The following is a 9,363-nucleotide window of genomic DNA, read 5'->3' as shown; positions in this document are numbered from 1 at the left end:
TGTACGGCCCCCGCGTCATATCCTACATTGGGCCTTGGGCCCTGGCCTGGGTATATGGCCCATGAGGCCAATCCCCTTATACCCGGCAGCCCACCCCCGGGCCACGCGTACTGCAAGCCCGAGCCTTGCTTCTTCATCGTTTCTCGGCAACACCTTTCCATGGAGTAGATATTTGACTCACGGGAAGACCTGCACTGTACCTACCCGGCCGCGCCCCGGAGAGCCACCGCTCCCGAGGACTATCGTGGAGGCAGGAACCAAGTTCCAACGCCACCCTCATAATTTCCCACTCCTACCTGACCACCCACTTACGATCGATAATAGTGGACCGCCGGTTGCACTCGTTGGCAAGTAATTATGACCTCTCCACTAAACTATGGCCTATAAATGCAGGAAGTTTGGAGAAGAAGGGGGTTGGAAAAAATGGTGCGCAGTATGGAGAGTATAAGAACAGAGTGAGTAAAAAGAGAAGGTGACCCAGACCCACGAGGAAAGAAAAGAAAGGGCCTTAGGTCTCAGCGAGAAGAACGACCCAGTGTTGGAAATCCAAACCCACTATACAAGTAAGTTGTGAGCCCAACTTGAGGCCCAGTCCGACGGGTTTCGGTATCGGGCGCGCACAGATTTGTTATGAAAATGTTATGAACATAGCATTTCTCATTTTTTAAACATTTTTTTAATACCGCCATTCAAATATATAATAATAATTCCTCTCAAATAATAATAATAATAATAATTTTATAATGGGTCTTGTTAATTGATCAATTTAAAAAAAAAAATTATACAACTTTTATGGAAATTATAAAAACATGTCAAAAAAATCAATTAATTTTTTTCCCATAACAAATATATATGTTTTTTCTCATAAAAAAAACTACATGATTTTTTTTTTTAATTCAATTGAAAAATATGGCTCAACCTGACCCTCCCCATTTCTAGCCCGCTCAAAATTACCTATTTTGACCAGACCTAATTGACTTGGCCTACCTGTGTTGCCACTTCTAATTTGTGTATCATATAACTTAAGGGATTTTCTTTTATTTTCATCGATGTATATCATATAACGTGCTTTAATCCTTCTACCACCACTGTATAAGTACATAATTACTAGGGATAATTACAGTTTACTCACTTGTGTTTAGGGCAATTTTTAGGGAAAATTATACTTTACTATCCTAAATTAGACCAAAAGTTACAATTTGCATCCTAAATTTTCAAAATGCAAAGTTAGTACTATAAACTATAACACCACATGAAAAGATGCAATTACCCTACTTCTCAATCCCTTAAAAATAAATGAGATATTACACTTTATCACCCTAAAGTATACTAATGATTATACTTTGCACCCTAAATTTTAGTTTTCTATCTAAACTAACTACAGAATTGACAGAAGGGTGAAAAATGTAACACAAGTAATAGTTTAAGGCACTAATTGTGTATTCTGAAAGTCTAAAGTACAAAGTGTAATTTATGATATAATTTAGGGTGATAAAGTGTAGTTACCCTAATTTTCATGTTGTGTTATGTATCTTTATTTTATTTTATCATTTCAAGATTTTTTTTTTTTTCTTGGTTATAAGGAGTTTGATAATTAGATTAAGGATAGCATAGATTTTTAGGTTGGTTTTTGAATAAATCTTATCTATTTATAGTAGATAGAGATTAAGTTTCTCTTTTGAATAAAAATAAATAAAAACATGAGGTCCAATTTTAAAAGGACAATTGAAAGATCTTAGAGAAATCCTAGATATATATATAGACAAAAAAAAAAAAAAAAATCAAGATATCACAAAAAACCAGAAGAAAAATTTTCAAATACTTGTACAATAAAGTAAGGTATAATAATAACAATTGATATAATAATAATAATAAGAAGAACAATTGAAATCTGCAATTTTGAACAAGTCGAACCAATTTGAGAGATCAACTATACTTTGACAATGGGAGAAGGCAATGTTGGAATTAGATATAGCTTCATTATATAAAAACTCCAAGTTTTTCGAAAGATTTCCTCTAATTGTTCCTCAGTGCAGTAACCCCACTCATTATCTACGATGGTATTGGGGTTACTACAAGAATGGAGTTTTGGCCCTTTTGGGTTGAATGATGACCCAAAGATATATTTCAATGATTTGAGACCCGAGTCAAATATGGGCTTGGAGATTGATGCTGTCTGTGTAATTTAGCACAGTGATCAAATTTGGGTTTTCAGCGACCGGGTCCTATGATTTGCGCGCATGTGCTTTCTCGATCTCTTACAGTGCAAACCATCTGTGGGTACAGTCAGGGCGTGTTTGTATAAACTAGATGCATATAAATTGCTGACCGTAGAAATGGTAAGACAAATTTCCTATTTTGATCATAAATAGATGGACAAAATTTAGTTATAAAATTAGTTGTATTCTTAAACTACAATCTTACTTAATATATTTTTACTGGAGATGAATTTAGACAAATCTACTATTGGATTACATTTTCTTTTTATATCATCTATACTTTTAAAATTTCTAGAAAATTAAAAATCAATAATTATGTTATCAATAAATTATCTAAATTATAAGTTTTTGTAGTTTAAAATTATACATAAAATATAATCTTATAAATTATATAATAAATAATATCTGATTGTCACAAAATTTGACGTGTATTAAAAGCTTAAAGAAGTTAAATTTTCGAAATATATAGTAATATTAATAATATTGAGTAAGATTATATCCTTAAGTTACAATCAATTTTGTAACTAAACTTTATCTTAAACAAATTTCTGAATGAGCTAAATAGAGCATCCATATTTTTGGAACAAGAACTTAGATAGGGATCACCAGCTGCAACAGGTCCCTCTCCTTATGCCCTAAAGGAGGAGTCATAACAAGCAGATTCAACTTTAAAGAGATGAACTGTTGATTGGGATACAGTTTGTCCTGATCGGCAGTTTAGTTGTCTCTTGAATCGCTAATTGGCATTGGCTTATCCAATGGATTCCAGCTTTCAAGGGGAGCTCTTGATACTAACCATGCAGAGCAGAAACCTTGATTGACCAGACATGAGTTTAGTGGATACTGTAACACAAACTTGAATAATTAAAGCATGCACATATATCTTATAATTATAGTTAGTTCAATAACTTAGTTTTAAACTTAATAATCCAATTTAAGGTATATATAAATATAATTAAACATTAATTTGCACATATAGACAAATCATATTATATATACATTAATCAAGCTTCATACTCACAAGTCACAAGTTTGTTTATTTTATTATCACATTATTATATTTGAGCCTAACTTGTTTAATAATCAAGAGTTTAAACTTAAGAAGTAGTTTTCAAAGTGGAATTCCTTTACAGCCTTATGTCCTACAATTTCAAGGATGCCACTTTCCCTTTGAAATTAATTACCCTCCTCTTTCCTTTTATTTGTGTGTATATATATTTAAGTAAACTCTCTCCTTGTTTCTTGGCTTGAAGAAAAGAGTAGCTATCTAAGTTTCTCACATCTCTTTTTACAAGATATGTAGGTGTTATTTGTTTGCATACAATGAACGCACATGCACACACGTGCGCACAAAGAGAGAGAGAAGAGTGTCTGTTTGGGAATAGTTTATTTAGCTGAAAGTTTGAAATTGAAAACTTTTTGTTGAAAGTACTGGAGATAAAGTTAAAAGATAACTGAAATAGTACAGTGTGATCTATGAATAATACCAAAAAGTGCAATAAGACCCACGAATAGTAGCAAAAAATAAGCTGAATAGTAAAAAAAATTGATTTTTTAAGCCAATGCCAAACGCATCCAAATAATAACGAAAGTATGACAGAAGAATAACAAAAGTATGGCAAACAAAAAAAAAAAAAAGCAGTAGTAATTATTAAATATTTTAAGTATAAGGAGTAAAGTAAAGCTATATTCTGAAAGTACCTAATAATTCTCTAACAAAAAATAAAGTTGAATGATGAGTTAGTTGAACTTATTCCTCTAAAAAAGAACTATATTAGTAAATTATTAAAACACTTTTTTTATGCATTCATAAAATTAAGTTCTCTCTAGAAAATAGCTAGCATCAAAAGTGGACATTATCCATTGTTATTAATCTTTAAAACGTAAAAGCTTCTAACCCTACCATTAACCTATTAATCTTTAAAATTAACTGAAAAGCTTCTAACCCTAGTACAATTAAGCGAACACTTTAATAGAGTCTTGCTCATCTTCCTTCAATGGTGACAACAGGATGTTCAGCTGCCTCTACAGCCTTTACTTCTTCATCAGTAGTGGCACACTTTGATGTATTCTGCACTTCATCCTGCCAAAAGGAGTGGAAAATAAGAGTAAAGATATAATAACTACATTACAATGAAAATAAATAAATAAATTAAGTTTCCCTTACATTCAATTACACCAATCTCAACCTTATAATTTTAAATTAAAAAAATAAAACTATGGGCATCAAGTACGTTTGCTTCAATCTCAACCCTTAGTACTATAAGTTAAGGAAAAAATAATCTTAAAAAAAATCAATCAACCGTAAGCACAAATTACTTTACAAAATCTACTTTTAAAAGCACAAAACATTATAGTTGTTCCTTCACTTAATTCATAATAATTAATGAATGATTTGTCAATTTGGATGACATTACAAAATAGATAGATCAACTATGCTTCTTAACCTTTTGAAAACGAGTTTTATTTATTTATTTTATAAGCAAAACAAGCTCATCTACACTTAAACATCAGGATTTTGAAGCCACTACAGTAAAAATCTGGTACATATTCCAACCGGAGTCAAAATTAACATTAAAGGAAATAAAAAAATAACAAAATGTTATCAAGAAGAGAAAATTAAAATAATAAAACAGAGCAAAGCAAAACAAAAGATGTTAAAACACATAAAGCCATAAAGGTTTTGCTTCTTTTTTTGGTGTTGTATGCAAGGGTCCATATGTATAATCGAGTGTTCGTTCAAGAAAGGTCTAATAAATCAGGAAGAAAAGTAATAAACAACCCAAAAATTAAAAACAAACAATAAAATTAAGTGAGAAATTAGAGATAGAGCAAAGAAATAAACAAGTATAAGATTATTGCATCAAACAATATATACATAAATTAAATGTTAAAACAAAGATATCGCTAACAATTAACATATATAATAATGAGAAAAGAATGTTAATCTATCATAAGTATAATAAACTATTACCATATTGATTAAGGGTTCTTGAGACTGGCAAATAGTGACACTTTCATTGGCGGCCATTGGCTTTTCAGGCTCAGTTCCATTGTCAATTGAGATCTCTGCCTCCTTTATATTCTCTTGGACCTTTTCAGTAGCCATGCACTGATGGCTTTCCTGCTCAACTTTAGGCTTTGAGGACTTGCCAAGCTTCTTAGGCAGGGACAAGTTTGCACAAGCACCAAGATGATTTCCCATGGCTTCGATCAAAATCGAACGAGATGTTCAAGGATAACCAAGAGAGAGAGAGAGACAGAGAGAGAACCAATGATTTTGAAAGAGGCAGTTCAAGGTAGCTAGGGTTTGGTTTTTATACAAAAGGGTTTGTAATTGTAAGGTTTTCGCGCTAAGATTTTCAGAAAACCTAGAAAATTTCGGGGGTTACAGATACAGTCCTCGTTTATGTAGCAGGTTACTAAATTAATACTACTTTTTATTCAATTGATCATTTATGTCTAATTGTCTATTATACCATGACGGATTACAGGCTGTAAAATAAGATCCATCGTTGAATCATTGTTTAGGAGTATGTCAAAAGAGAGAAAATCTTCTTAAAAATGGAAATTATTTCCTCATATAATTGCGTGTCTCCTTGATTTTCTACGTAATTCCAGTGATCTATTTAGAACTCTCTTCCCTTAAGATGGTTCCACCTCACCGAGTCCAAATCTTCTATCCCACTTTTTCTGCTCCACTCTATACTCCACCAATAAATACTTACCACGTGTTCACCTAATTAATTAAATATTATCATTATTGACTTATTAATCATACAGTTATTAATTAATAATATCACGTGGCAAATATTTATTGGTGGAGTATAGAGTGGAGCAGAAAAAGTGGGACAGAAGATTTAGACTCCCACCTCAAATGCCCACAGAGAGAAGCAAATACACTGATACACATTGGGTGTTCTATGAGGCAGTAGTTATTATTAGGACGGTTTTATATATATAAGTTTTTTTTTTTTTTTTTCCTTTAAATTCTTAGGGTTGTGAGGTTTTGTGGGGACTTTTTCACATTAATGGACCAAAGCCCGTATAGGTAAGGAAGTTGGGACTGGACTTGTGGGGTTATACTGTAGGCCAACTTGTGCGCAAATCAGGCATGCCCAATACTTAAACGGCATGGGAACGATACGGCAAGTTTGATGCAGCAAATGTCGTCACAGCAAAATAACTATTACAATGAGCACAACAAAAGAGATTACAACAAAGCGACTTTTATAATAAAGTATAATAAAAGAAACTACCGCTAGACAACTAATACCGCAAATAAAATAAAAGACAATACAGCATAACAACTAATACAACAAATAAAGAAAGGGATGTCACAACAGAATTATTAATTATGTGAAACACTGCAGTAAAATAAATAACAACGAGAATATCAAATAAGCTAAAATATGTCGTCACAGGGGGAATAACTACAATTCTAAGCAAGTGCAATAGTGCTAGCACGCTCTCCCATTCCTAGGCCAAGTCATTCAGTAGGAATGGGTCCAAGACGCCAACATGAGTAACCTCGTTACAAGTTTCTACCATTGAAGTTACTTGTGATAGAGAAATGACCTAAATGATTTTGGGTTTCGATTTATAGAGTTTCAAAGAGTGTGAATGTCAAGAGGAAGATAAAAGACGGTCTACTGATGCATGCCTCTATTTCTACTGTATCCTCTCTTCCTTTTTTTTTTTTTTTACCCACTTCCTTTTTTTTTGTTCTCTAAATCTAAGTTTTTTCTTACTCTTCTCTTCCTCCCTCCTATTCATGGCTACCTCCCTTCCTTTTATATTGCTTGATTCCATGGGATTTCTCCCTTTTGTTCCTAAGACTTCACCAACCATTTTTGGTTTCTTGTGGGCATCTCTCCAGGATTATCCAATAACTCGTTGGTTGCTTGGCCACTACCTACTGCTAAAAGTGTGCTTGCTACACCACTCTTAATTCCATGATAAAACTCCTTATTTTATTTATCCCCCTCCCCCTTTCTACCTTACCCAAATGGATAAGAACTGGAGGCTCTCTCTCTCTGGTTACCCCTATGGCATGCATCAAGTGGCCCCAACACATTGCTTCCCTCTTTTGGGTGAAATGTCATCCTAACAAGGCATTTTCCCTAAAAGGAGCCTCAGCAAGAACCCTAAAATAGAGCCATTTTCTCCCCACCACCAAACCACACTCTTTGAATCCTTTGACCAAGGACCTACCTTTCTTGTATTGGCTGGGTACAAATAGGTGGTGCTCCGGCACTTGTGTGACTTCCACTATCCTATGCGTTTGTCTTCTTTTACTCCCATGTCATTTCTGCCATTCTTGCCTTATCTCATTTTGCTACATGTCCTGGGTTTGTGCTTTTCCCCCACGGTGTGAAGAGCGTGGGTTCTTGGGCTTGTATTGCCTCCTTTTATTCCTTCATGGGCCTGGGCATTGTCTTGGCAAAAGCTTCTGCTCATCCAGCTTGTTGCTCCTTTTCTTGTTATGCCCATGGGCCTATTAGATGTCATTCCTACCATGTTGGCCCATTAGATTTATTACCTCTTCCTTTGGGTTTCCACGGACCATTTACTTTACTTTTACCTCTTGTTATACCTATGGGTTTGCTAGCTATCATTCCTGTCATGTTGGCCCATTGGATTTACTACCTCTTTTCTTGGGCTTCCACGGCCCATTTACTTTGCTTTTGCCACTTATTGTGCCCATGGGCCTGCTGGCTGTCATTCTTGCCATGTTGACTCATTGGGTTTATTACCTTTTTTCTTGAACTCTCACGACCCATTTACTTTGCTTTTGCCACTTATTGTGCCCATAAACCTTCTAGTTGTCATTCCTGCCATGCTGGCCCATTGGGTTTATTACCTCTTTTCTTGGGTTTTCACGACCCATTTACTTTACTTTTAAATCTTCCACTTCCCTTTTTCTCTCACCTTTCCCTATTGTTAGGCTTCTTCTACCATTGGGCTTTTTGTAAAAAAATGGACATCGATAGGTTTGTATTTTTATTTTTGGAAAATTCGATAATTAGAGGAGGAAGGATTTGAATCATAAATGTCTTTTTTGGAGAAATAACGAGAAGTGCTAACCAATTAAAATACAAAACGCTTGTTTTTATGTGTTTTATTTATTTTAGAGAGTTGTTAAAAAATAAAAGCCTAAATAGTTTGTGTCCATAAGTAATATATATATATATATATATTACTCTTTCCCATAAATTCACTGTTGTCTCAATTTTCAATTCTACCATTATTTACATTCAAATAATTGAAAAATTATTCACTTTGACAAAAGGAGTTGTTACCATAGTTTTGAAATCCAGACTGTTCAAAAAATTGAAAAATATAGAGGTTCAAAGTTTTTAAAATCGGACTAAGGTTTAACCCCAAAAGATTGGTAAAGTGGTTTCTAAGGCCTCATGATATCCATAAGATCTTAAATTCGAAACCTCTTATCAATATCTTAAGGCCTCCCCATGGGATTTCTCTTTATAATAATCTAGTGTGTGTGGGACTATCCGGATGGGGGATTGCATACACCCAAGTGAATAATCACATACTCAAACAAACGTAAATAGATATAGAGTTTTTTAATATCAAGGGAGTCAATACCATGATGGAAGTCATTTTAATTTAGTGAAGGTGATGAAATACTTCAATATTAGTCAATATTAGTTTACCATTCTAGGATTATTGTGAATTTGTGAATATTCATATGAAATTAATATACTTAACATTTTTGTTAGAGCTCAATATTCTACTCTTTTTTATGCAAGCCTATGTCGAAATTATCTTGAGTTCTACCTAAGCCCATTTGACTATCCAATATATACATATCTATATATATATATATATATATATATTTGCCCAAACCCATTTGAATAGTTAAACGTTTATGAAATTAACAAAATACAAAATCATAAAAGCTAGAAGAGTGGCAGACATTGGTTCATCTGCCCATTAAAAGATTGATTAAATATTAGCAAGCCCAAGACAATTTAAGAAAAAGTGTTTGACAACCAAGCATTTAGTGCGTCAAGTAGTCCACCATTCCAATTGAGAGAGAGAGAGAGAGAGAGAGAGAGAGAGAGAGAGAGAGAGAGAGAGAGAGAGAGAGAGAGAGAGAGAGAGAGAGAGAGAGAGAGAG

The sequence above is a fragment of the Quercus suber genome, unplaced genomic scaffold (genome assembly GCF_002906115.3).
Source record: "Quercus suber isolate HL8 unplaced genomic scaffold, Cork oak 2.0 scaffold_79, whole genome shotgun sequence".
Lineage (NCBI taxonomy): Eukaryota > Viridiplantae > Streptophyta > Magnoliopsida > Fagales > Fagaceae > Quercus > Quercus suber.
Note: the sequence above shows the minus strand (reverse complement) of the source record.